Below are 25,174 nucleotides of genomic sequence, written 5' to 3' on the forward strand. Positions count from 1 at the left end.
CGCCTGTCCTTGCGCTTTGCGCCACGTGCACTTAACCTGCTGCGCTACCGCCCGACTCCCAGATTATTTTTTTAAAATAAAGTGTCAGAATCTCTAAATTATTAATACCTGCTAACCTTCTCTCAGGGACATTGTCAAAAAACATGGATGATCTTCCTCTCCACCTCCTAGTGTACACACACACACACACGATTTACACAAGAGTGGAACCTAGTGTCACCAATATACATAGTTTTTTTGTTTTGTTTTGTTTTGTTGCCAGGACTACAGTACTATGCGCTGACTTTTTTTTTTTAGTTAAGTAGAGAAAGAGAGAGAGGAAAAGATACCACAGCACTAAAGCTTCCTTCAGTTGGGTGGGGGGGGGGAGGGTTAGGCCAGAACCCCAGTTTTGGGCCTGGCAAAACAGTCACCCTATGAAGTGAGATTCCTGGCCCCGTCTGCGTTTCGACAATCACTTGGTTGTGCTTGTCCCCAGTGATTTGATTAATCATCTGTTCTGTTAAGAGTGCCGAGAATCACCTTGGGAACCACAGGAGAGAAAAAAAAAAATCTATTTTATTTCAAAGGTGCATTTAGTGCCCCAAATAAGATGAACTAAGCCATACACTGCTAAGATGCCACAGGACACTCTTCTGATGGGCAGGCCAGGTTTCTCAGGGAATTTGTTGCTGCTCTTGTCGACAAGAGACTTTAATAGGTGTTAACACCCTTGTAAGGCTTCCTAAGATCATCAGCAACAGAGAAGGTGGCAGCTGATCAGGAGCTGAAATTTGTTCATTTGAGGAAATTGCTAAAATATGTCTTCTGAGAAGGAGGAAGTGGGTGTTTAGTTGGGGGGCTGCTTGTCTGTATGTCTGTGCCAGCTCTCCCCATTCCCTCGGCTTCTCTTCCTGGTATTTATGAACAAGGAGGAGGCAGGCACCAGGTCACTCTTAGCTCTCTGGAAAGCCTCCTTCTCTTCTTAAATCTCACTGGTGTGCTTCTGGAGTCATTACGGTGGGCGGATAGGGGATTGCTGTGGAGAGCAGAGGAACCTTTCAGTGAACAACTCCTGCCGCCAGAAAGCTAGTTCCTAGAACACTTGGGCGAAGGCTAGGGCACTAAGAGAGAAGGGAGAGGCACAATTCTTGGCTGAAAAGCTGTTCAACGCTGCCCCACCTCTCCTAGCAGACTGTGCTTAGTCTACCCCAATCTAGAGCAAACAAAAGGCAGGGCTCTGCTAATATTATAAACCAGTAAATCCATTATTTCAGCATATTCCTTCTTTTAGTTTCCAAGATCACATTAATGTAGAATGGTTTTAAAGCTAATTACTTTTATTTATTTATTTTTTTATGAGGAGGAGGTGCACCATTCCTGGAAGTACTGCAATACCAGGTCGATGCATGGAGCGGATGGAGCAAGCTCCTATTCCGACTCCCTGCTCTAAAAAAAAATCCATTTAATATATTGTCCTCAGGTATAGAATGTATCAGATATTAAACTGATAAGAACAGATACTACACTTGATCTTAGCCAAAAGGATGAAAAGCGATAGCTAATTACTTTTAATAAAGGTTTATTTCATGCAATATATATATTGCACATTAATGTGAAAGACTCAGAGTATCATCCTTGCACTTGCGATGCGGGGGATTGAACTCAGGACCTGCTGTTCGCAAGTCAGCGGCTGTATTCAGTGCACATCCTCCAGGGCCACTACATATTGACTGATTTTGGTGTTGTGGGTCAGACCCAGGGCCTCATACACATAAAGCATGTGTCCCACCACTGGGCTACATCCCTAACTTAAAAATGCCCTTTTTTGGGGGGGGGCTGGTCGGGCGATGGCAGTAGTGGGTTAAGCACACATGATGCAAAACAAAAGGACAGGTGCAGGTATCCCAGTTCAAGCCCCTGGGCCCCCACCTGCAGGGGGTTGCCTCACAGTGGTGAAGCAGGTCTGCAGGTGTCTATCTCTCTCTCTCCCTCTCTGTCTTCCTCTCCTCTCACGATTTCTCTCTGTCCTATCCAACAACAATGACAGCAATAACAGCAATAACAACGATGACTATGGGCAACAAGGTGGGGGGGGAATGGCCTTCAGGAGCAGTGGATTCATAGTGCAGGCACTGAGTCCCAGCAGTAACCCTGGAGGCAAAGAAAAAAAAAAGTCCACCGCTCACATTCACTGATAAGCACATAGTTCTCACAGTCCTAGAAGTGGTTTGTATTTGCAGTTTGGCTACTCCCCCCCCCCCATGTGTTTCAATTCTGTAGCCCCCACATATGAGCAAAACTCTCTGGTAGTTGTCTGTCACTGCTTTCCTTACTTCATTACACAATCACCTCCCACCCCATCCACTCTTTCTCAAAGGACACTATCATCTTTTTAATTGCAGAGTGGTATTCCACCGAATATATGTCCCGTAGTTTCTTGATGCAGCCACCTGTTGACGATAAGGTGGACATGTTTTCTGCATCTGACCTGAGCATTACACTTCAGCTCTCCCTCCTTGGGACAAACACCTTTGACACACTGCTTCTCTCCCCGCCCTCCTTTCTCTTCTGAGCACTGCTTAGTCCAGGGCCTGGTTGGCAAAGGGCCTCTGCAGCCGGTCCCCTCCTCTTCCCCGTCCCCTTCCTTCTCCCCCCTTCCCTTTTTCTCCCCCTCCTCCTCCTCCTCCTCCTCTTCTTTCTTTTCCACCAGAGTTATCACTGGGGCTGGTGCCAACATTATGAATCCACCGCTCCCAGTAGCCATTTCCCCCCTTTTTAATTTTATTCGATACGACAGAGAGAAATTGAGGGTGGGGGAGGTAGAAAGGGAATAAGAAAGACTTACTTCACTGCTTGTGAAGTTTCCCCACTGCAGGTGGGGAGCAGGGGCTTGAACCCAGGTTGTTCCTCATGGTAATGTGTGTGCTCAATCTGGTGCTCCAATGCCCAGTCCCCAGAAACATCTTCTTACAGACACAAGAGAGCTGGCCCCATCCTTGCTTAAAAACCTGGCATTAGTACCTGCTTCCTTCACAGCAGAGCTGGCTTCCTAGGAGAGTGCCAGGGCCAGTCTCTCCCCCCAAGCTACCTCCATGCTCTTGGGGGGTCCCTCACTGTTCCTCCTCAGTCTTTGGTCCCTGAAGCTCCACCTTATAGCCTCTCCTTCCAGCCCCACCCCCAGCCTTGCCCCCTGAGTCCTCACATCTGTTTGTACTGCTCTGCCAGTGACACAGACCGAGAAACTGGAGTCAGACTGTGCGAGAGGCTTCAGGTTATGAAGAATGAATAAAATGTTGCTAGCTTGGAACCTGCCACACTGCCCACAAAACTGTATAAAATTCTAGAATGTTCTTCAAATGGATCTGTGCTCAGTGTAACTGAACCCCCCCCCCACCCCCCGTCTCCCCACAGTTCCCATCAGCTTCTACAGAAAGATCTAGCAAAGCAGGCTTCTGTCACATGAAGGAGGTGATTTGATTGAGGAACTTAGGGAAACCTCAGCGTTTGTGGTTTTCAGTATTTTAGGGTTAGATGATTTGAATACTTCTGGTTAGGAAAGCCCTAAGCCATGTAGGTGGTCTTTCTTTTTTAAGGATTTATTAATTTATTATTAGCAAGAGAAAGGAAGGGAGAGAATCAGGTCATCACTCTGGCTCTGTCCTGCCAGGGATCGAACTCATGCACGAGAGTCCAACCTTTATCTACTAAGTCACTCCAGCTAGATTTTTAAATACAAAAGAATTTATTTTATAATTTTAAACATTTATTTATTCCCTTTTTGTTGCCCTTGTTTATTGTAGTTATTATTGTTATTGTTGTCATCTGGATAGGACAGAGAGAAATGGAGAGAGGAGGGGAAGACAGGGAAGGGAGAGAGAGATAGACACCTGCAGACCTGCTTCACCACCTGTGAAGTGACTCCCCTGCAGGTGGGGAACCGGGGGCTTGAACCAGGTTCCTTATGGATCCTTAGGCCAGTTTTTGCGCTTTGTGTCACCTGTGCTTAACCCACTGTGCTACCGCCCAACTTCCAAAAGAACTTATTTTAATGCATCACCTCAAAGACAGATTAAGGTTGTGTTTGATCAGTGTTGAAAACTAAGATATTTAAGTGCTTTTTATATTTTTATATTTCTTAGGTATTAGACATTTTAAACAATAACGAGTTGCCCATGTAACAAAAATGTTTAGTTGTCAAATTATATAGAATAGGATGGTGTTGTATATAAGGTACGTATCAGTGACTTTTTAAAGGGAGAAGCTGAGAGAGAAGGGGATGAGAGAAAAAGAGGAGAGACATCTGCATCACTGCTTCACCACTTGTGAAGCTCCCCACTCTGCAGGTGGGGACTGAGGGGTTTGAACCCAGGCCCTTGCACACTGTGATGTGTACTCTACCAGATGTGCCACTGCCTGGACTATCAGTGGCATTTTATTTATTTATTTTAAGTCTCTTAAAATTATTATAATTATTATTATTGATAGAGAGAAATTGAGAGGGGAAGGGAAGATAGAGAGGGAAAGAGACAGACATCTGCAACCTTGCTTCACCAGTCATGAAGCTTTTTCCCTGCAGCTGGGGACCAGGGGCTTGAACCTGGATCCTTGTGCACTGTAATGCGTGTGCTTAACCAGGTGCACTACTGTCTGGACTATTTATTTATTTATTTAGAATAGAATGGGGCCTCACTGTTCTGGGGTGACATTTTCAGAGAGGGTGGAAGAGAAAGAGGAAGAGACCACAGCACTGAAGTTTCTTTCCATGCAGTGGGGGCTGGGTTCAAACCTGCGTTACATACATGACACACTATCCATAGTAATAAGTGAGTTATGCCAGTCCCTCAGTGGCATTTTATTTTTTTGCAGACACTCTAGAGAAACCAGGAAGGCTTCATGAAAGATGGTGTGATGGGTACTGGTGGAGGCAGAGCATTGGGTGAGTTAGTATGGCAAAGAACCCATTTCTAGAATGCAAACTGAGAGCTTAGTTAAAACCACTGTGCTTATATTTGCACCAAGTTTAAACTTTGTGCTCAAAATACAAGCATTACACATGACTTTGCAGAGCTATGCCTCCCTTCTTTGTTTAAAAGCAATCAGATTCTGGGGCTCCTTTACTAGATAGCATTGAGGGCTGGTGCCACCTTACAAGTCAGTCACATCACAACAGGCTGTTGCTATTGTTATGTGACTGGCCATATGAACACGCTCATGGTTAAAAAACAAACTGGGGAGTCGGGCGATAGTGCAGTGGGCTAAGCGAACGTGGCACAAGCACAAGGATCCAGGTTGGAGCCCTCGGCTCCCCACCTGCAGGGGAGTCACTTCACAAGTGGTGAAGCAGATCTGCAGGTGTCTATCTTTTTCTCCCCCTCTCTGTTTTCCCCTCCCCTCTCTATTTCTCTCTGTCCTATTCAACAACTACAACAATTAAAAAAAAAACTGCACTGGGGCCAGGTGGTGGTGCACCTGGTTAAGAACACACATTATGGTGCAAAAAGACCTAGGATCAAGGCCCTGGTCCCCACCTGCAGGGGGGAAGCTTCACAAGTGTTGAAGCAATGCTACAGGTGTCTCTCTGTCTCTTTCATTCTCTATCTCTCCCTCCCCTCTCAATTTCTGTCTCTATTCAATAATAAATAAATAAAAATAAAAAAGAACTTATTTATATTATGCTTATTTATTTGTTTGATGTTCTGGAATCTCACATACACTTAATACCACTTTTATGGGTCAGCATTTAGTTTAGTTTTTTTTTTTTATAAATAAATTCTTTTTTTCTTTTTTAAAAAAATATTTTATTTATTTTTCCCTTTTTATTGCCCTTGTTGCTTTTCATTGTTGTTGTAGTTATTGTTGTTGTTATTGATGTCATCGTTGTTAGCTCGGACAGAGAGAAATGGAGAGAGGAGGGGAAGACCGAGAAGGGGAAAGAAAGATAGACACCTGCAGACCTGCTTCACTGCCTGTGAAGCGACTCCCCTGCAGGTGGAGAGCCGGGGGCTCAAGCCAGGATCCTTAAGCTGGTCCTTGTGCTTTTCGCCACTTGGGCTTAACCTGCTGCGCTACCGCCCGACTCCCCCCTTTTTTGCCTCCATTTGCTGGGGGGCTCAGTGCCATCACTCCTGGTAGCCATTTTTTCCTTTTTTCTTTTTTTCCCCATTTTACTTGATAGGACAGAGAAATTGAGAGAGGAGGAGGTGATAGAGAGGGAGAGAGAAAGGTAGACACCTGCAGATATGCTTCACTGCTTGTGAAGCGTCTTCTGCTGCTGGTGGGGAGCAGGGGCTCAGACCCGGGTCCTTGCATGAGTCCTTGGGCATACTACTTTGTGTGCTTAACTGCGTGTGCCACCACCTACCACCCACCCCCCCAGCATTTATATTTTTAAGGAGAGTTAACTGAACTGAGGAGTTGATTCCAGGAGAGACTAGAACCCAGGAATAGCCCTCGAGTTGCTCTGAGAGAGCTGGTCCATAAACTGGGTCCTGGTGCTGGGACTTTATACCGTGTGTGTGCACTCAGGAATTCTATAGCACAGGAGGAGTTAGGCAGTGTTATCTATGGCTTAGTGTGACCTCTGCAGCTATGAAGCAAAGGCATTTTCTTTTCTTTTCTTTTCTTATTTTTAAATTTTATTGATTTTTTAAAATTGATTGATAATGATTGACGACTTTGGGATAAGAGGGGTACAATTCCGGGAGACAGGTGGTAGCACAGCGGGTTAAGCCATGTGGCACAAAGCGCAAGAACTGGCGAAAGGATCCTGGTTCGAGCCTCGGCTCTCCACCTGCAGGGGAGTCGCTTCAGAAGTGGTGAAACAGGTCTGCAGGTGTCTATCTTTCTCTCCCCCTCTCTGTCTTCCCCTCCTGTCTCCATTTCTCTCTGTCCTATCTAACAATGATGACATCAATAATAATTACAACAATAAAACAAGGGCAACAAAAGGGAATAATAATATTTAAAAAAGGGGGGTAAAATTCCATATAGTTCCCACCACCAGAGTTCCGTATCCCATCCCTTTCATTGAAAGGTTCCCTATTCTTTATCTCTCTGGGAGTATGAGCCCAGGATCATTATGGGGTGCAGGAGGTGGGAGGTCTGACTTCTGTAATTGCTTATCTGCTGGACATGGGTGTTTGGCAGGTTGATCTGTACTCCCAGCCTGTTTCTTTTTCTTTTCCGTTTTTTTAATATTTTTTATATTTATTTTATTTACTTATTCCCTTTTGTTGCCCTTGTTGTTTTATTGTTGTAATTATTATTGTTGTTGTCATTGTTGGATAGGACAGAGAGAAATGGAGAGAGGAGGGGAAGACAGAGAGGAGGAGAGAAAGATAGACACCTGCAGACCTGCTTCACCGCCTGTGAAGCGACTCCCCTGCAGGTGGGGAGCCGGGGTTCGAACCGGGATCCTTATGCCGGTCCTTGTGCTTTGCGCCACCTGCGCTTAACCCGCTGTGCTACAGCCCGACTCCCTCTTTTGCGTTTTTTAAATTATTATCGGGGAATTAATGTTTTACATTCAACAGTAAGTACAATAGTTTGTACATGCATAACATTCCCCAGTTCCCCATATAACAATACTTTTCTTTTTTTTTTTTTAAGATTTTATTTATTTATGAATGAGAAACATAGGAGGAGAGAGAAAGAGCCAGACATCACTCTGGTACATGTGCTGCCAGGGACTGAACTCAGGACCTCATGCTTGAGAGTCCGATGCTTTATCCACTGCGCCACCTCCCGGATCACAACTCCCAGCCTGTTTTTATCTACCCCCTCATCCCTTCTTCTGAGACTGGGGTCAGGCATCCTGGACCTGTTCCCTGAATGACCTTGGTGACTGATGAAGGTCACATCTCTGTGTCCCTGTTCCTCTAGATTTTGGTTTCTGGCTCCCACAGTTGTCCAAGGAAGGTGGTGGTTTCAGGCTGATTTCATTGACAATTCATGATCCTTCCTTGAACTAGATGATAGTGAGCTGTGTTTTAATTGAATTTTATGCTGCATCTCTTGGAAGCTGCAAGTGCCTTGAGAATGACATTAAGTTTACCTTCAGCTAATATTACAGAGTTCCTCTTTCATGCAAGGCTCTGTGGTGACATGTAAAGGCTCTCATGGTGACATAATAACTAGGTGACATGTAAGTATTAGTGTCCTATGATGGTAAAAGAAGTGAAATGGGGGTTGGGCGGTAGCGCAGCAGGTTAAGTGCACGTGGAGCAAAGTGCAAGGACCGGCTTAGGGGTCCCAGTTCTAGCCCTCTGATCCCCACCTGCAGGGGAGTTGCTTCACGGCAGTGAAGCAGGTCTGCAGATGTCTAGCTTTCTGTTCCCCTCTCTGTCTTCCCCTCCTCTCTCCATTTCTCTCTGTCCTAACAAACAATGAGCGACATCAACAACAACAATAATAACCACAACAAGGGCAACAAAGGGGAAAAAATGGCCTCTAGTAGCAGTGGATTCATGGTGCAGGCACTCAGCCCCAGCAATAATCCTGGAGGCAAAAAAAAAAAAAAATGAAATAAGGGGAGTCGGGCGGTAGTGCAGTGGGTTAAGTGCATGAGGTGCAAAGTGCAAGGACCGGCATAAGGATCCCAGTTCGAGCCCCCAGCTCCCCACCTGCTGGGGAGTCGCTTCACAAGCGGTGAAGCTGGTCTGCAGGTGTCTTTCTCTTCCCCTCCTCTCTCCATTTCTCTCTGTCCTATCCAACAATGATGACATCAGTAACAACAATAACTACAACAATAAAACAAGGACTACAAAAGGGAATAAATAAATATTAAAAAAAAGAAGTGAAATAAGATTCTTAGATAAATAAGTAGCAGAGCTGGGGCTGGAAACTGGATATTTTGTGCACTTAAGAAAAAAAGAACCATAGTTTAAAATATTACTTTAAATCTTCAAATCCAAAAAGTGTGGATTATGGAACACACAACTTGATCACAGCAGAAGAGTCTAAATAAAATTAGAAAGCCCACCACACCCCACCCCACCCCAGCCCTGTCCTTTTTTTTGTTTTGGTTCCAGGGTCATTGCTGGGGTTTGATGCCTGTACTATGAATACACTGATCCTAGAAGCTATTTTTTCCCATTTTGTTGCCCTTGTTGTTGTTATTGTTATTATTGCCATTGATGTTGTTGTTGGATAGGGCAGAGAGAAATCAAGAGAGATGGAGAGATAGAGAGGGAGGGAGAAAGATAGACACTTGCAGACCTGTTTCACTGCTTGTGAAGAGACTCTCCTGCAGGTGGAGAGAGCTGAGGGCTCCAACCAGGATCCTCATGCTGGTTCCTTGTGCTTTGCGCCATGTGCACTTAACCCACTGTGCACTTAACCCGACTCCCTTTTTTTTTAAATTAATTAATTAATTAATTATTTTTTTTATTAACAAAACCATAGGGTAGGAGGGGTACAACTCCACACAATTCCCACCGCCCAATCTCCATATCCCACCCCCTCCCCAGTAGCTTTCCCATTCTCTATCCCTCTGGGAGCATGGACCCAGGGTCATTGAGGGTTGCAGAAGGTAGAAGGTCTGGCTTCTGTAATTGCTTCCCCGCTGAACATGGGCGTTGACTGGTCGGTCCATACTCCCAGTCTGCCTCTCTCTTTCCCTAGTAGGGTGACCGACCCCCTTTTTAATATTTATTTATTGGAGGGCTAATAATTTACTGTCAACAATAAAATACAATATTTTGCACATGTGTAACATTTCTCAGTTTTCTACACAATTCAACACTCCATCATGTTCCAGGACCTGAACCCTTCCCTCCACCTCAGAGTCCTTTACTTTGGTGCAATACACCAACTCCAGTCCAAGTTCTGCTTTGTGTTTTCCCATTTGTTCTTATTTTTCAACTTCTGTCTATGAGTGAGATCATCTCATATTGTTCCTTCTCTTTCTGGCTGATCTCACTTAACATGATTCATTCAAGCTCCATCCAAGATGAGGTGAAGAAGGCGAATTCACCATTTTTAATCGCTGAGTAGCAATCCGTTGTATATATATACCACAACTTACTCAGCCACTCATCTGTTGTTGGACACCTTGGTTGCTTCCAGGTTTTGGCTATTACAAATTGTGCTGTTATGAACTTAGGTATACAGAAATCTTTTTTTTGGGGGGGCCAGGTGGTGACGCACCTGGTTGAGCGCACATGTTACAATGTGCAAGGACCTGGGTTCGAGCCCCCAGTCTCCACGTGCAGGGGGGAAGCTTCACAAGTGGTGAAGCAGTGCTGCAGGTGTGTCTCTGTCTCTCACCTTCTCTATACCTCTCTTCCCTCTCGATTTCTGATTGTCTCTATCCAACCAATAAATAAAGATAATAAAAAAAAAACCCAAATCTTTTAGAATGGATGTGTTTGGTTCATTGGCCTGCCCTCTTTCTAAGCATAGTAACTAACCACTGTAAGTAGTTTGGCATAAACTCTTGCATTTCTTTCCTTTATCCAATGGGTTTGTCACTGTAACTGAATAACACTTAAGTATACCATGACTAGTATCTGTGGAGATCATTCAGTGGGTAGAGGACTTTCCTGGCCTGTGTGAGGTCCTGGATTCTATCTCCAGCCCAACATATGGTAGAGCGGTGTTCTAGTCTCTCTCTCTTGCTCATAAAATAAATAAATAAATAAATTGGAAAGGAAAGTGAACAGAGGAGGTTCAATTTACTACATATCCCTCAGTATACTATAAATGTGATAAATAAATGTATAGCATACTATATACCTGATTTATATACCTATATAAATCTCTACCATTAAATAATCACCAAATGCTCTTTCAGCTAAACTAGGCATTAACAGTGGAGACTCAAAGAGTAGAACCCATTTTCTGTTTCCTAGAGATCTACAAGTGGGTGTAGTGGTTTTTTAAAAAAAATTTTTTTTGAGAGAATAAAGATGGATTCTCTTTTGATATTTTACTTTATGTATTTATTGGGTAGAAGCAGAAAGAAAGTGAGAGAGAAGGGGACATAAGGAGAGAGAAAGCGAGACACCTGAAAACTTGCTTCACTATTCATGAAGTTCCTCCCCCCTCCACCTGCAGGTAGGGACCAGGGGCTTGAACCCGGGTCCTTGTACACTGTAATGTGTGAACTCAACCAGATATGCTACCACCTGGCCCCTAACGATGGATCGTTTTGAGAGTCTGATGTGAGCGCTGAGCCTCTCCTCCAGAAGGAAATGAAGGTACACAAAAAAATTGTCAGTGGTTCAGGGGTTATGAGCACCTAGAGCTGTGTGGAGGCTTGATCTTGCAGAAGGAAGATTTTAAACCATGGGCTGGGCGGTAGCTCATTTGGCAGAGCATGTGCCTTGCCATAGAGGAAGTCCTGGGTTCCATCCAATCCTGGCATCTCATGGGAGCACCATGGATGGTGGAGTGGTGCTGTGGTGACTTTCTTCTTTGTGTGTGTGTCTTGCCCTCCTTTCTCAAACAATGAAAAGTTCAGCCTGGGGAAGCCACTCAGTGCTGCATGTGTGAAGCCATGGAGCCACCGTAAAAAAAAAAAAAGATTAAATAAGTCACCAGACACAAATGTTTTCACAGAAGTGTGGGCAAGGTGCTATAGCAGCACAGAAAAGTCAGGAAAGTCAGGGGGCATCTTAAAGGAGCCCGCAGGATTTTAAAGGATATCACTTCAGGTCAAGCCCACGATGATGGGAGCATATAGGTCTCTGACAGTGATTAAAGGTGAGATAGCAGATTTTGGAGGAGCCCACCTCAAAAGGGGTTTGTCTATCGCATTAGGACCCTTGCACCCAAGGCACTGGTGAAGGATTTTAACCAGGGTGTTTGTTTGTAGGTTGGACAAGAGGCTATAATTAAAGCTTGATTAGATAAGTGATCAAAGGGATGACAATTAATGTGACAGGGTAATATATATGGGGTAGACAGTGACACACCTGGTTGAGCGCACACATTACCAAGGACAAGGGCCTGGATTCGTGCCCCCCATTCCCCACCTGCAGGGGGGAAGTTTTGCTAGCAGTGAAGCAAACACTGCAGGTCTCTCTCTCTCTCTCTCTCTCTCTCTCTCTCTCTCTCTCTCCTCAATTTCTCTCTGTCCTATTCAATAAAATAGAAAGAAAGAAAGAAAGGCTACCGGGAGCAGTGGATTTGCTGTGCAGGCACCAAGCTCCAGAGGTATCCCTGGTGGCAAAAATAAAATTAAAAAGGATCTTAAAAAAGGGATGGGACCATTTGCTTCAGATATTTCAGACATGGGGGGAGTCATTCACAAAATAATAGGATATTAACAGATATGCTGCTAATGTGCTAATGTCAAACAGAGCCCCTTGGTTGGCCATTGCTTTTACAAAGGGGACAGGAGCAAAGGGGTCTGAAACTATGTTTGTGAAGATGAAACTCAAAATCTGGGTGGCGCACTGCTCCTCTGGTTGCAGCCAGCCCTGGCACATGGTCAAGCTAGTATGTCACTCCCCCCTGGTCTGCTCTTCTGGTCCTGTGCCTGTCTGCAGTGTCTCCTGCTGAGGGTGGGCTCCCAAGGACCCTTCACCTGCCGGGAGCAGTGAAGAGAATGAGGAAGAAATGGGTCAGGTGCTAAGTGGTTCTGCACAGAGTGCACCACTGTTATATTTGTTTCGGTAATTTAGGTTTTAAAGTCATACAGCATAAAGCACGCCTTGCACATAATGTCATCGTTGGTTTTTTTCTGTCTGGCTATACTTCCGCTAACATTCCTACCTAAATACCCAATGGTAAGCTCACCTGCTGCTTTTGGGTAGTGATTGCATAATTGAAGCAAGATTCCAAAGTCTCAAGGACACTTCATTGGATAAATACGTGTTATTTGTTTAAGATTTTACTTGTCAGATGCTGAACTTGTTCATGTTTTTTAAAAATATTTTTATTTACTTATTATTATTTTTTAAAGTTTTATTTATTGATTTATGAGAAATTATAGGAGAGAGAGAAAGAACAAGACATCACTCTGGTACATGTAGTACCGGGGATTGAACTCAGGACCTCATGCTTGAGAGTCCAATTCCTTATCCACTGTGCCACCTCCCGGACTACTATTTACTTATTATTGGTTAGAGACAGAAATTGAGAGGGGAGGGAAAGAGAGAGAGAAGAAAGAGACAGAGAGATACCTACAGCCCTGCTTTACCACTTGTGAGGTTTCCCTCCTGCAGGTGGGGACCAGGGGCTTGAACCTGGGTCCTTGTGCACTGTGATGTGTGTGCTTAACCAGGTGTGCCACTGCCTGGCCCATTGTTCACTATATATAATTTTGTATGTATGGAATGCCATATACATTTTCTAAATATAAAGAAACATTTTTTTTTCTTTTTTGCCAAAGGGCTGTGCACTAGATAATTTTCCTATCCACATGTTTTGATAGTGAAGTTTGTTAAAAGAAGGTTTATAGTTTGGTTGAAAAAGTGTAGAGTTTCTGGCTTGCTTTTTCTGACTTGTTGAAGTATCCTCCTTATGACACAGTGCACTCACCTCTTGAGCTTCTCTCTGCTGGGGGGTGAGGGTCTGCTCTGTGTCTGACCCTTGGCTGTCCCCCAGAGAGCAGAGGGCACTAAACTATCCCAGCCTCATGCACAAGTGAGTAGATGTGTCATCTGGTAGTGAAAGCAGGGGAGAGAGAGAAAGCAGAGGTGGTGGGGTGGGAGGTAATACCAGGCAAGGTCTTTCTAACAAGGCAGCATTTCAGCAAAGACCAGAAGCTGTTACCTTGTTTTTGTGTGTGTGGCTATAGGATATTGTAAATCTGAGAAGAAAGGACCATCTAGACACTCCTTCAGAACAATCTCAGGATTCGTCCTGAATGAGGAGTGATTTTAGTGTGGTGCGGGGGGCATATTTCTTCATCGCCCTCCCTCCAACACAATAAGTTCACATCCAGCTAAATTAGGAATACACACCAAAAGACCCCTTCAATGCAGGGCACCCAGATGGAAATTAACTCACGTCTGCTTTCAATTAATTTCAGCTCCCCAAAGTGCTATGTTTCCTTTTTTGTCACAGCAGTAATTGGAAAGTAATCAGCCCCAACCCAGCAGCTTCCTGTGTTCGGCTGTGTGTGTGGGGGATGGGGGTAGGGGTGGGGTGTCACCTGTTCTAGGTCGGTCTAGCCGAGGGTCATAAGCTTTTCTCATATTCTTTACGCTTCTTTAGCTTTGTTACTACTACTAACTTTATTCTTGGAATTATTTAACTTCCTGACAGTCTGATTGTGTGTTGTTAGGTTAATGTCTCCGCATTCCTGTTTCTGTTGTGATTATTTCATCCATATTACCTGTTCTCCCCAGGTCACTGCCTACCTCCTCGGGTAGACACTGGGAGAGACTGGGCTCAAAGGAGGCCCTTTTATTCTCCTTGCTGAAGCACAAAGAACAAAAGCCCTGACTGGAGATCCCGAGAAACTGCTCCCCTCACAAGAGTTGGGGCTGCATTTCCACAGGGAGAAAAGGAGAGGGGCTTGAGGAGGGCGAAGAGGTTCATAGTCAAGCTGCCATTTTTGTGCCAGTTGTGAGGGACTCAATCTGACCCATCAAGTTGTTAAAAACGAAATATGCATCTGGAGTTTTTTTTTAATTTTGCCTCCAGGGTTATTGGGGCTCGGTGCCTGCACTACGAATCCACTGCTCCTGGCTATTTTTTTTAAAAAATTTATATTTATTTATTTATTCCCTTTTGTTGCCCTTGTTTTTTTATTGTTGTAGTTATTGTTGTTGTTGTTATTGATGTCATTGTTGTTGGATAGGACAGAGAGAAACGCATAGAGGAGAAGACAGAGATGGGGAGAGAAAGATAGACACTTGTAAACATGCTTCACTGCTTGTGAAGCGACTCCACTGCAGGTGGGGAGCTGGAGGCTCGAACCGGGATCCTTATGCTGATCCTTTGTGCTTTGCACCATGTGCAATTAACCTGCTGTGCTACTGCCGGACTCCCAGCACCTGTAAAAACATCAGGTTTTCTGGGCACCAGAGCCCTTCCCCAGGGACAGTTCTTGTCTGCTCTCTGCTGTCCATCCACAGCTGGCCCTAACCCCCCCCACCTTCTCTCTTACATACTGAGTGAAAACAAGGCTTTCCTTGGGCACACAGCTAAGGAGACATCATGTGGGAAACCCTGAGCTGAAGGCTGCGGAGAGGCTGCTGTGACAGACAGAGACAGCAGGCAGGCCCCAGGTGATGGCCGTGGTCAGTGCAGGAGACTGAGTTAGACATGAAGATGGAGTCTCTCCTGCTTTGTTACAATAGCAGAGATGAATTTTCTTATCATTATTTTTTTTAAGTTATATATTTTGAGAGAGAGAGGACAGCAGTGTATCACTCTGGCACCTGGGCTGCATTTGAAAAAAATTATTTAGAAGAGTGAGAAAAAGAAAAAGAGCCAGAGCAGCACTCTGGGGTGTGCTATGCTGCCAATCAGACCCAGGGCTTCATGCTTGAAGTCTGATGTTGTAGCCGCTGTGCCACCTCCTGGGATGCTTTGAAATAACACTGCCTTTAAATACACACACACACACACACACACACACACACACACTAGGGCACTGCTCAGCTCTAGCTTATGGTGGTCCATGAAATTGAACTTGAGCCCTCAGAGCCCCGGACATGAAAGTCATTTTGCATAACCTTTATGCTATCTCCCTGGCTCTGGAGAACAATTTTATTTTATTTTTTTAATTTACTAGTAGAGACAGAGAGAACTTGAGAGGGAAAGGGGGCGATAGAGAAGGAGAAAGAGAGACACCTGCAGAACCGCTTCACTGCTCACAAAGCTTTCCCCTTATAGGTGGGGATAAGGGTGGGGGGCCTTGAACCTGGGTCCTTGTACTTTATAACACATGCATTATGCCACCACCTGACCCCTTGGAGACTGATTTAAAAAAAAGCACAAAAACTATACCCCAAACTGCAATCTGAGTATCAGACAAGAGCAGAGAAAGTACTACGAGGGGCAGGCAAGGGGCCCAGAGCCCCACCAACTTGGTGACTTTCTCTCTCTGCTCCTGAGAGCAACTCTTAAAGAGTCTGAGAGCTTCACAACGTGCATACTGACCAGGCATGTCTTCAGAGAACAGACTTTTCCTCAAAGCTTGACAGTGTTTTCCCAAACCGTTGGCTCAAACAGAGGGAGGTGGTTCTGGAGGCTGAGTGACTGTTGTCAGTTGGGGAAGGAGGGGGATGCTGGGAGGAGCTGAAGGTTATTTATGCAAAGGTCCCATGACCCAAGGGCCCTGGAGGGTATGATAAAGAGAGAGTAAGACCTTTAAGGGTGTCTCATCATGTGGGAAGGTTCTTTTCGGGAAAAAGGCAGACCTTTTCCATTTAACTATGTACATTGAGGTTCTTCCAGTGCGGTGCTTGGCTCAGTGGTGGAGTTTGCATGTGCAAGTTTCCGAATTCCCAATATGGTACCAACATTTCCAGAGCAATGGTCTTGATCTCTTCTTGTAAATAGAAGCATCTTTATCAAGGACCCAGGTTTGAGCCCCCAGTCCCTGCAGGGGGGAAAGCTTTGAGAGTGGTGAAGCAGGGCTGCAGGTGTCTCTCTGTCTCTCTCACTCTCTATCACCTCCTTCCTTCTTGATTTCTGGCTGTCTCTATCCAGTAAATAAATAAAGATAATAAAAACATTTTAAAAATAAAAGCATCAGGAGTTAGGGGGTAGCACAGCAGGTTAAGTGCAGGTGGCGCAAAGCACAAGGACTGGCGTAAGGATCCCGGTTCGAGCTCCTGGCTCCCCACCTGCAGGGGAGTCGCTTCACAGGTGGTGAAGCAGGTCTGCAGGTGTCTATCTTTCTCTCCCCCTCTCTGTCTTCCCTTCTTCTCTCCATTTCTCTGTCCTATCTAACAACGACAACATCAATAACAACAATAACCAAAAACAATAAGGGCAACAAAAGGGAAAAATAAATAAATATTTAAAAAAATAAAATAAAAGCATCTTTAAAGAATCTTTAAAATAAATGTAAAAGCTCAAACATAACTTCCAACATAGGTCAGGCCCTTCAAGCCTTCTCATTAGGAAATAAAGCCTGAGGAAAATATTTTTAAAAAAGTATATTCCTTTAAAAAAACATTCTTTCAGTACAGTGAGACACAGAACAGTTATGCTAACAGCCAATCATTGTTGGAGGAAAGAAGGCAATGAGATGTTTCCTCAAACAAATGTTTCAGGAACAGAGTATGATGCTAATAGAATCATTTAAAGAGGGAGTCTGGCAGTAGCGAAGCAGGTTAAGCACTCGTGGTGCAAAGCGCAAGGACTGGCGTAGGGATCCCGGTTCGAGCCCCTGCAGGTGGCGAGCCACTTCAGAAGTGGTGAAGCAGGTCTGCAGATGTCTATCTTTCTCTCCCCCTCTCTGTCTTCCCCTCCTCTCTCCATTTCTCTCTGTCCTGTCCAACAACGAACAACATCAACAACAACAATAATAACCACAACAAGGCTACAACTAGGGCAACAAAAAGGGGGACAAATGGATTCCAGGAGCAGTGGATTCATGGTGCAGGCACCGAGCACCAGCAATAACCCTGGAGGCAAAAAAAAAAAAAGACTCATTTAAGGAAAGTCAGAAATAAAGCATCATCCTGAGATCAGACATACAAGTCCCAACTCAGGTTCCTCTTGTCATTTCTTCCCTGTGATCCTGGCATTTTAGTTCCTCATCTTTTCACATCTCAATGATATAAATAAGATCAAAGCATAGGGCTTGGACACAGCAACTGTTTTATGAATGTTTATTCTCTCTCTACTATTCCTTATGTATCACTAGTTCCTGGAAAGGTGGTTATTCTCAGGCCAGCAGGATAGCTCTCCTGGATAGTATACCTGCTTTGTTATACGCACCACTTAGATGTGAATCTGACCCCCCCATACACGCACTGGAGGAAGTTTTGGTGCTGTGGTCTCTTTACCTCTGTCTCTTTCTATCTGAAAAAGTCAGACCAGGGCAGTGAAGCCTGGATGACAGTAGCAGCAGTAGCAGCAACAACAACAGGATTGTCTGGTTTCTCATGAAAATATAAATGACAAAGTTACCTAGAAACATTCAGTAGACCACTTATAAAGAATATTTCATAATAGTTTTTTTTTTTACTTATTTATTCATTTATTGAATAGAGACAGAGAGGAACTTGTTGGGTAGTTGCCATCTCCCCCTGGCTTCTTCTTATCCATATGGCTATATAGGGATTTACTGATCCAAAGGTTTGGTCTATTTACATAAATCACTTTTACATAAAGCACTCCAGGGCATTGGTGGTTCAGTTATAGGATTCTCGCCTGTTCCGCCCCCTCCTTGTCACACTCTGATTTTCACCAGTCACTTTTCTCTCCACCCTCTCTATATCACATCCTGTTTCCACCCTACTTGGAGAGTATAAAAACAGCTGCTCTTCTGATTAAAGACACTTGGAAATTGCTTTCCGGCTCCGAGAGTTCCAGAGTGTATCTCCTGCGGAAGTTGGTGCAGCACGCGTTCCTGATCCCTCTCCCACACAGCAGCCTAGATCAGCTCCAGTTGAGTTCTCTCCAACCCAGAGAGCACTAGCTCGGGAAGAAGTACCCTTCTTTCTTTCTTTCTTTCTTTCTTTCTTTCTTTCTTTCTTTCTTTCTTTCTTTCTTTCTTTCTTTTTTTTGCCTCCAGGCTTATTTCTGGGCCTCAGTGCCTGCACTATGAATCCACTGATCCTGGTATCCATATTCCGCCACAGACCTGAAGGAACTACGCCAGGCTATCAAAGATGACGGTGTTCATGCCCCATGGACCAGGTCCATTTTACAAGGCCTGCTTCAGAACCTTAATACCCCTCAAGATTGGAGAGATGTGACTCGTGCTACGCTCCCAGGGCCCCTCTTCCTGCAATGGGAGGCATTCTTTCGCGATGAATGTTTACAACAATCGCGGAAAAATATTCAAAATCAGCCAGAGGGTAATTTTGATGCATTGTTTGGAACAGGCCAATTAGAAACAGGGATTCAACAGGCGGAAGCCAAGTTTCCAGCGGGGTATTTTGATCAAGTACGCCTGTGTGCATTAAAAGCATGGGAGCGATTAACACCACCCATGGGAGCAGCCTCAGCCCCCATTCTCTCCCTGCAACAAGAACCTGATGAATCCCTCGCTAAATTCATTGCCAGGGTCCAGTCGAGTTTGGAAAGGAAGATTTATAATCCTGACGCTCGTTTTCTCCTTCTGCGATCCATAGTCTGGGATGGAATGCTTCCGCATTTTTGACAGGCCTGTATCACTCTTAAAAATGAACACCCAGATACTTGGATTCTAGCTACACAGGATCTCAGATCAAGCTCTTTTCAAGGACCTATGTTACAGGCCTATGCAGCTACCTTACATAAGCAAAAAGGAGCTTGCTTTCAGTGCGGTCGCCAAGGGCATTGGCGTAACCAATGTCCAGAAAATAGACCGCGACCCCGCCTCCAGTCAGGGCGACCCCACCTCCAATCAGGGCAACCCCGCCTCCAGACAGGGAATCAGAGACCACGAATGCCTTGTCCCAGATGCCAGAAAGGATTTCACTGGAGGAGAGATTGTTGGTCAAGGTTCCATAGGAACGGCACGCCTCTGCCAAATGTAAACAGGGATTTAAACTAGGTATGGGGCTTCCCTTAGCCCCGCCCCCAAGAGGGAAGGAAGCAGGTCGCCCGCTTGGTGCTGTGCCCTTCTTCCACAAACAGAAGCCCAGCTTGGGACCCAATCCGTCGCTATACCCACCACGCCAAGTAACAATAACAGAGGGTGAGCAGAAGGAGGAACCCGTGGTATGTAGGAACTTCCAGCATAGAAATAACCGGCTGGAGCAAGAGAACAGCTCGAATTCAGAGCCTGAGATTTTATGGACCACCCCTGTTTTAGAAAGGGGTCACCCAACTATGACAGTAAAGATTGGTAATATTCCTTTTAAGTGTTTGATTGACACGGGAGCAGATAAGACAATATTAAGACAAGCAGAGGTTCCCCAGAGTTGGGAACTCCTCCCAGGACCACGCTTACATGGTGTTGGAGGATTGACTCAGGCATTCCGCACACGAGATTCCCTTGTGTGGGAAGATCCAGAAGGGACTACCGGACGCTTTCAGCCTTTAATAGCTGATATAAGCACCAATTTATTGGGAAGAGACTTGCTGGAATCTTTAGATGTAGTGATATCCTCAGACACCTCTGCAGGACACCACACTCACTCCTGTGAGACTGCTAGACCCAACCAGCACCCCCAATACTAACTGCCACTGTTCGTAACAGAACTCCCCGCTTAGATTGGCTTTCTAATGAGCCTGTCTGGGTGGAACAGTGGCCTTTGCCTAGGGAGAAGCTAGAAATTTTAAAAAAACTCATCCAAGAGCAGTTATCGTTGGGACACATTCGTCATTCTCGGAGCCCATGGAATACTCCAGTCTTTGTAATTAAAAAGCGCTCAGGAAAATGGCGCCTCCTCCAAGATCTTCGTGCAGTTAATAAAACCATGCAGGTTTGGGGCTCCCCCCAAAGGGGTTTGCCTCTTGCTTCCGCAATTCCCACAGGAATTCCAATCATAGCTATTGATATACAGGATTGTTTTTTCTCTATTCCCTTACACCCACAAGATTGTAAACGTTTTGCTTTCTCTGTTCCTTCTATTAATAATGCCAGCCCTGCCGATAGATTTGAATGGGTGGTACTGCCCCAGGGCATGGCTAATAGTCCTACTATTTGTCAAGAGGTTGTTAAATCTGCCCTTTTTCCATATATTCATAAGGGCCTTAAGGTTTTTCATTATATGGATGACGTGTTAATATGGGGAGAATTAGATACAGATCTCTCCGCCCTACGTGATTTTCTAATCCCTGCCTTAAAGAGAAGTGGACTTAATGTAGCTCCTGAGAAGATACAGCTAATCCCTCCAATATCTTTCTTAGGCTCAGAGATTTCCCTAACGCAGATTCGTCCTTTAAAACCTTGTGTTACTTTTCCTTCTAATCTCACTCTTGCTTCTTTACAAAGTTTTCTTGGAAATTTGAATTGGCTTAGGCAGTATCTTTATCTGCCTACGAGCTGCCTGCAACCACTGTTCGATCTGTTAAAAGGAAACAAACAGCCCTCCTCAAAGCGTATGTTAACCCCCGAAGCATCCTTGGCTCTGGAAAAAGTTAACCAGGCTCTCCAGGACATGCACCTTGTTCGATTCTCCCCCTCCTCTCCAGTAAATCTTCTAATCTTTAACTCCACCCCCACAGTAGTGGGGGCATTGTGGCAGAAACATGGCGTTCTCGAATGGCTTCATACGCCAGTAGGCGGAGCTCCAAGACTCCTTACTGAGATTGATGCCTTAGCATTTATGGTTCGCCAAGGAAGAAACAGATCAGTTCAGGTCTTAGGAAGGGAACCAGATTCAATCATTCTTCCCTTTTCTCTCACTGATACAGAATGGCTCATACGCCACCATTCTCGTTTTGCCATAAGTTTAATGGGTTTTCCAGGACAATTAGATAATCATTTTCCCTCTAATAATTTGATAGCTTCTTTACCTCTGTTGCCTCTACTAGTACCTAAACTTTTCTCTCGAGATCCCATCCCCTCTGCTCCTACAGTGTTCACTGATGGTGGAAAAAAGGGAGCTGCTGCCCTTATATATTATCCAGACCAGCAATACCCCAAACCTCTCTTTACTGAACTTCCTGATAATTCCCCTCAGTACAAAGAACTTTATGCTGTTTTCCTTGCATTAAAAGCTGTACCAGAATCCTTCAACCTTTTTTCTGACAGTGTGTATACTGTTAACTTACTTCCATGGCTTGCTCGATCTTATGTAAGAATTGATGACAACCCACTTTCTCCTCTTTTAATTCAAATTGCCTCTATGCTCTGTTCTCGAACCCATCCACTGTATGTTCAGCACCTACGTTCCCACAGCCCTCTTCCTGGTCCCCTGTCCGAAGGGAATGCTGCAGCTGACCGCCTTGCCTCCACAGGAATTCTCCTAGCCTCTGTCTCTAATCCTGCTGACTTTCATTCCCTAACCCATGTTAATCTTAAAGGTCTTCGAGCTCGATTTCCTGATATTCCTCTGCCACAGTTAAAACGTATTCTTGCTACATGTTCCTCCTGTGCAGGTCTAATCAAAACACCTGCTATTCAGACTCTAGGGGTTAATCCTCGAGGTTTAAAAGCCAACGCTCTTTGGCAAATTGATGTTACCCACATACCTAACTTTGGCAAACAAAAATATGTGTTCGTCTCAATTGATACCTTCTCTAAGTTTATGTGGGCTACAGCTCAAACTGGAGAAAACTCAAAAAAGCTTATAAGCCATATGCTCTCCTGTTTTGCTGTAATGGGCTTACCTCTTCAACTTAAAACGGATAATGGACCTGCTTTTACCAGCAAACAATTTAAAGATTTTTGTTCCCTCTGGAAAATTACTCATACTACAGGCATTCCGTATAATCCACAGGGACAAGGCATTGTTGAGAGGGCCCATCAAACTCTTAAGGCTCAATTAAATAAAGAAAAAGGGGAAATTTACCCCCCTAATATCCAGCTGGCAAAAGCCTTAACTACATTAAATCTCTTTAATATTTACAAAAACTCCGACCAACCTCCTATAATTCTTCATTGGCAAACACCACCCACCCTCCCAGCTATTAAAGTCAAATGGAAAGACCCACTTGATAAAATTTGGAAAGGACCTGACCCCCTGTTGACTATGGGGAGGGGTTTCGCATGTATTTTTCCACAAAATTACTCCAAGCCTGTTTGGGTTCCTGCCCGCCATGTCCGGCAATACCCACATGATGGTGCTGATATCCCTGAAGAACAAGAAACACTGCAAGAAGACTGGCTGCAAGAGGACTGGCTACAGGATGCACCCCAGGATCCATAATACAGCATGGCAGAATCAAAAAAAAAAAAAATCTGATTCACAGAACTCTCCCCCCCCCCCGCATGAATGACTTATGCTATGACTGGCCAGTTGTGTTTTGTGAGTGAGTGAGTGAGTGAAAAAAAAAAAAAATTGAGTGAGTTGAGTGACCAAAATTTTTGTATGACCCATTGTGCTCAGAGTACTCTGAAAGTTAACTGACTTTATATCAAACGGCTGGACGCAGCCATGGTTTCTGGAGACGTCCAGAAACAGTCCAAAAATTGTTCATTCCCCCTTTTGATTTCTTTTTTAAGTCTTGATATCAATATCAAATGTTTAGTCTTAAACTGTGTGAGTAAAGATGGTTCAACTATGACAGTAGTTCTAAATTCACATTTGAAATGATATATCTTATTTACAAGTTTTTCTCCTCCTGTGTGTTATAAACTATATGTTTAATATGCGTGTTTCAAGTTTGGTAAACATTAACTTGACAGTTAAATCGTAACTTCGAAGTTACATTTTTACGAGAAGAGGTAAAATCAATTCATTTAAGTAACTGAGTGTTTAAGGTAAAACTCTAAATATTCAATGTGACAATTCATCATCTCCTAAGTTAAAATACAAATTCTCTATACAGGACATTTTTGGAGGGCCCCCAAAAATGTCCTGTAAGCTATCTTGTGGAAATTAATCCACAACAAATTTGGCATCAATCTGATATTGTGAATGTACCAAAAAAAAAAAATTGTCACTAAAATGTGTTAACTCTAGTAACCTGAGTTTGCTTAAAAACCCAATGTAAAAATAGTTAAGAATCAATATATGTAACTTAAATTCGGTATGAAAACTTTGCTATATAAAGACTGCTACATGAGGTCACCTAAGATGACCTTTACACAAAATTATAAAGATACCTAAACCAGTTATAATCATTGAGTTATCAATTGTAGTAAACTTCTAATTTGTTACAAAGTTTTTTCATAAGTAACTGACTACAGCTATGACAAGCCTTCGCATAAAGAAGCATCTGCTCATATAGAATTCCCAGAAATCCATCTTGGACCCCTGACCTCTGACATCACCCACAATTACAGCCATCCCCAGAAACCCATGATGTGACCTGACACGATCTGGAGAACCTGATTCACAGACTCCGAAGGACAAGACTTTCCTACTGCCTTTCTCTCAACCATCGGTGTCTGCTCTTCCTGCTTCTGTTTCGCCCATCATGTTTTGGCGGTTCCAGGTCACTCTCTACAGAGAAGAAAAGTTCCGGTGGCCGTCCTCCTCCATCAAGATAGACGTGTGGCATTTATTTCCTGGCCGTTGACATTGGACTGATGCTTCTATAGAACTTGCTGGACACTCCTTTTATACTCCTGGACTTCTTGAAGAATGACTGTAGCAGGCTGACTCGGGATTTTGCAATGCCAGATCACCCCTCTAGCCCCTCGGCTTATCAGGCCCCCACTCCTCCACCCATCAGGCTCACTCTGTCTCTTGCTACTCTTACTTATCCCTCCCTGTCTTGTGCTAGTTATTTTTGAAGACACTTACACACTATCATTCTGCTTTCTTCCCAACAGGTTTCCGTTCACCCCTACACTGCTATTCCCCTGACAGAGATGAAGCCTTTTACAGACATTGACCCAGTTATATATGGCCATTAAGTAAGAGGAAGATGTTGGGGAATTGTGAGGATATGGTTGAGCTTGGAAGGGCTTGAGCCTGAGGGGTGTGTCAATCCTGTTAGTCTCTCTCTCCACGGAGAGGTTGAGCAAGGAGGGACAGTAGAACCCCAAAAAAGGTATGCCTCTTATCAGTCTCCCTGCCTCACAAAGTGCCCCACACTCCTGATACTATGGCAAAAAGTTAAAAAGAAAGGGGGAGATGTTGGGTAGTTGCCATCTCCCCCTGGCTTCTTCTTATCCATATGGCTATATAGGGATTTACTGATCCAAAGGTTTGGTCTATTTACATAAATCACTTTTACATAAAGCACTCCAGGGCATTGGTGGTTCAGTTATAGGATTCTCGCCTGTTCCGCCCCCTCCTTGTCACACTCTGATTTTCACCAGTCACTTTTCTCTCCACCCTCTCTATATCACATCCTGTTTCCACCCTACTTGGAGAGTATAAAAACAGCTGCTCTTCTGATTAAAGACACTTGGAAATTGCTTTCCGGCTCCGAGAGTTCCAGAGTGTATCTCCTGCGGAAGTTGGTGCAGCACGCGTTCCTGATCCCTCTCCCACACAGCAGCCTAGATCAGCTCCAGTTGAGTTCTCTCCAACCCAGAGAGCACTAGCTCGGGAAGAAGTACCCTCAG

At 44.4% G+C, this 25,174-nt stretch overlaps 1 protein-coding gene and 1 non-coding gene across 12 annotated transcripts in view; one reads left to right on the top strand and one right to left on the bottom strand.

Moving 5' to 3' along the window:
* Window positions 1-25,174, top strand: part of ARHGEF33 (Rho guanine nucleotide exchange factor 33) — a 99,258-nt gene that overhangs the window by 3,893 nt on the left and 70,191 nt on the right. For 8 of the 11 annotated variants that reach the window (XM_060186890.1, XM_060186895.1, XM_060186894.1 and 5 more), the window contains exon 2: window positions 4,849-4,918. The exons of the other annotated variants lie outside the window; for them this stretch is intronic. The gene's annotated coding sequence lies outside the window, so the exon portion shown is untranslated. The remainder of the gene's footprint in view (window positions 1-4,848; window positions 4,919-25,174) is intronic. 11 annotated transcript variants of the gene reach the window in all.
* Window positions 1,344-1,538, bottom strand: LOC132537766 (U2 spliceosomal RNA). The gene has a single exon (XR_009549218.1). It is a non-coding gene; the product is annotated as a U2 spliceosomal RNA (small nuclear RNA).

This window comes from Erinaceus europaeus, chromosome 3 (assembly GCF_950295315.1).
Source record: "Erinaceus europaeus chromosome 3, mEriEur2.1, whole genome shotgun sequence".
NCBI lineage: Eukaryota > Metazoa > Chordata > Mammalia > Eulipotyphla > Erinaceidae > Erinaceus > Erinaceus europaeus.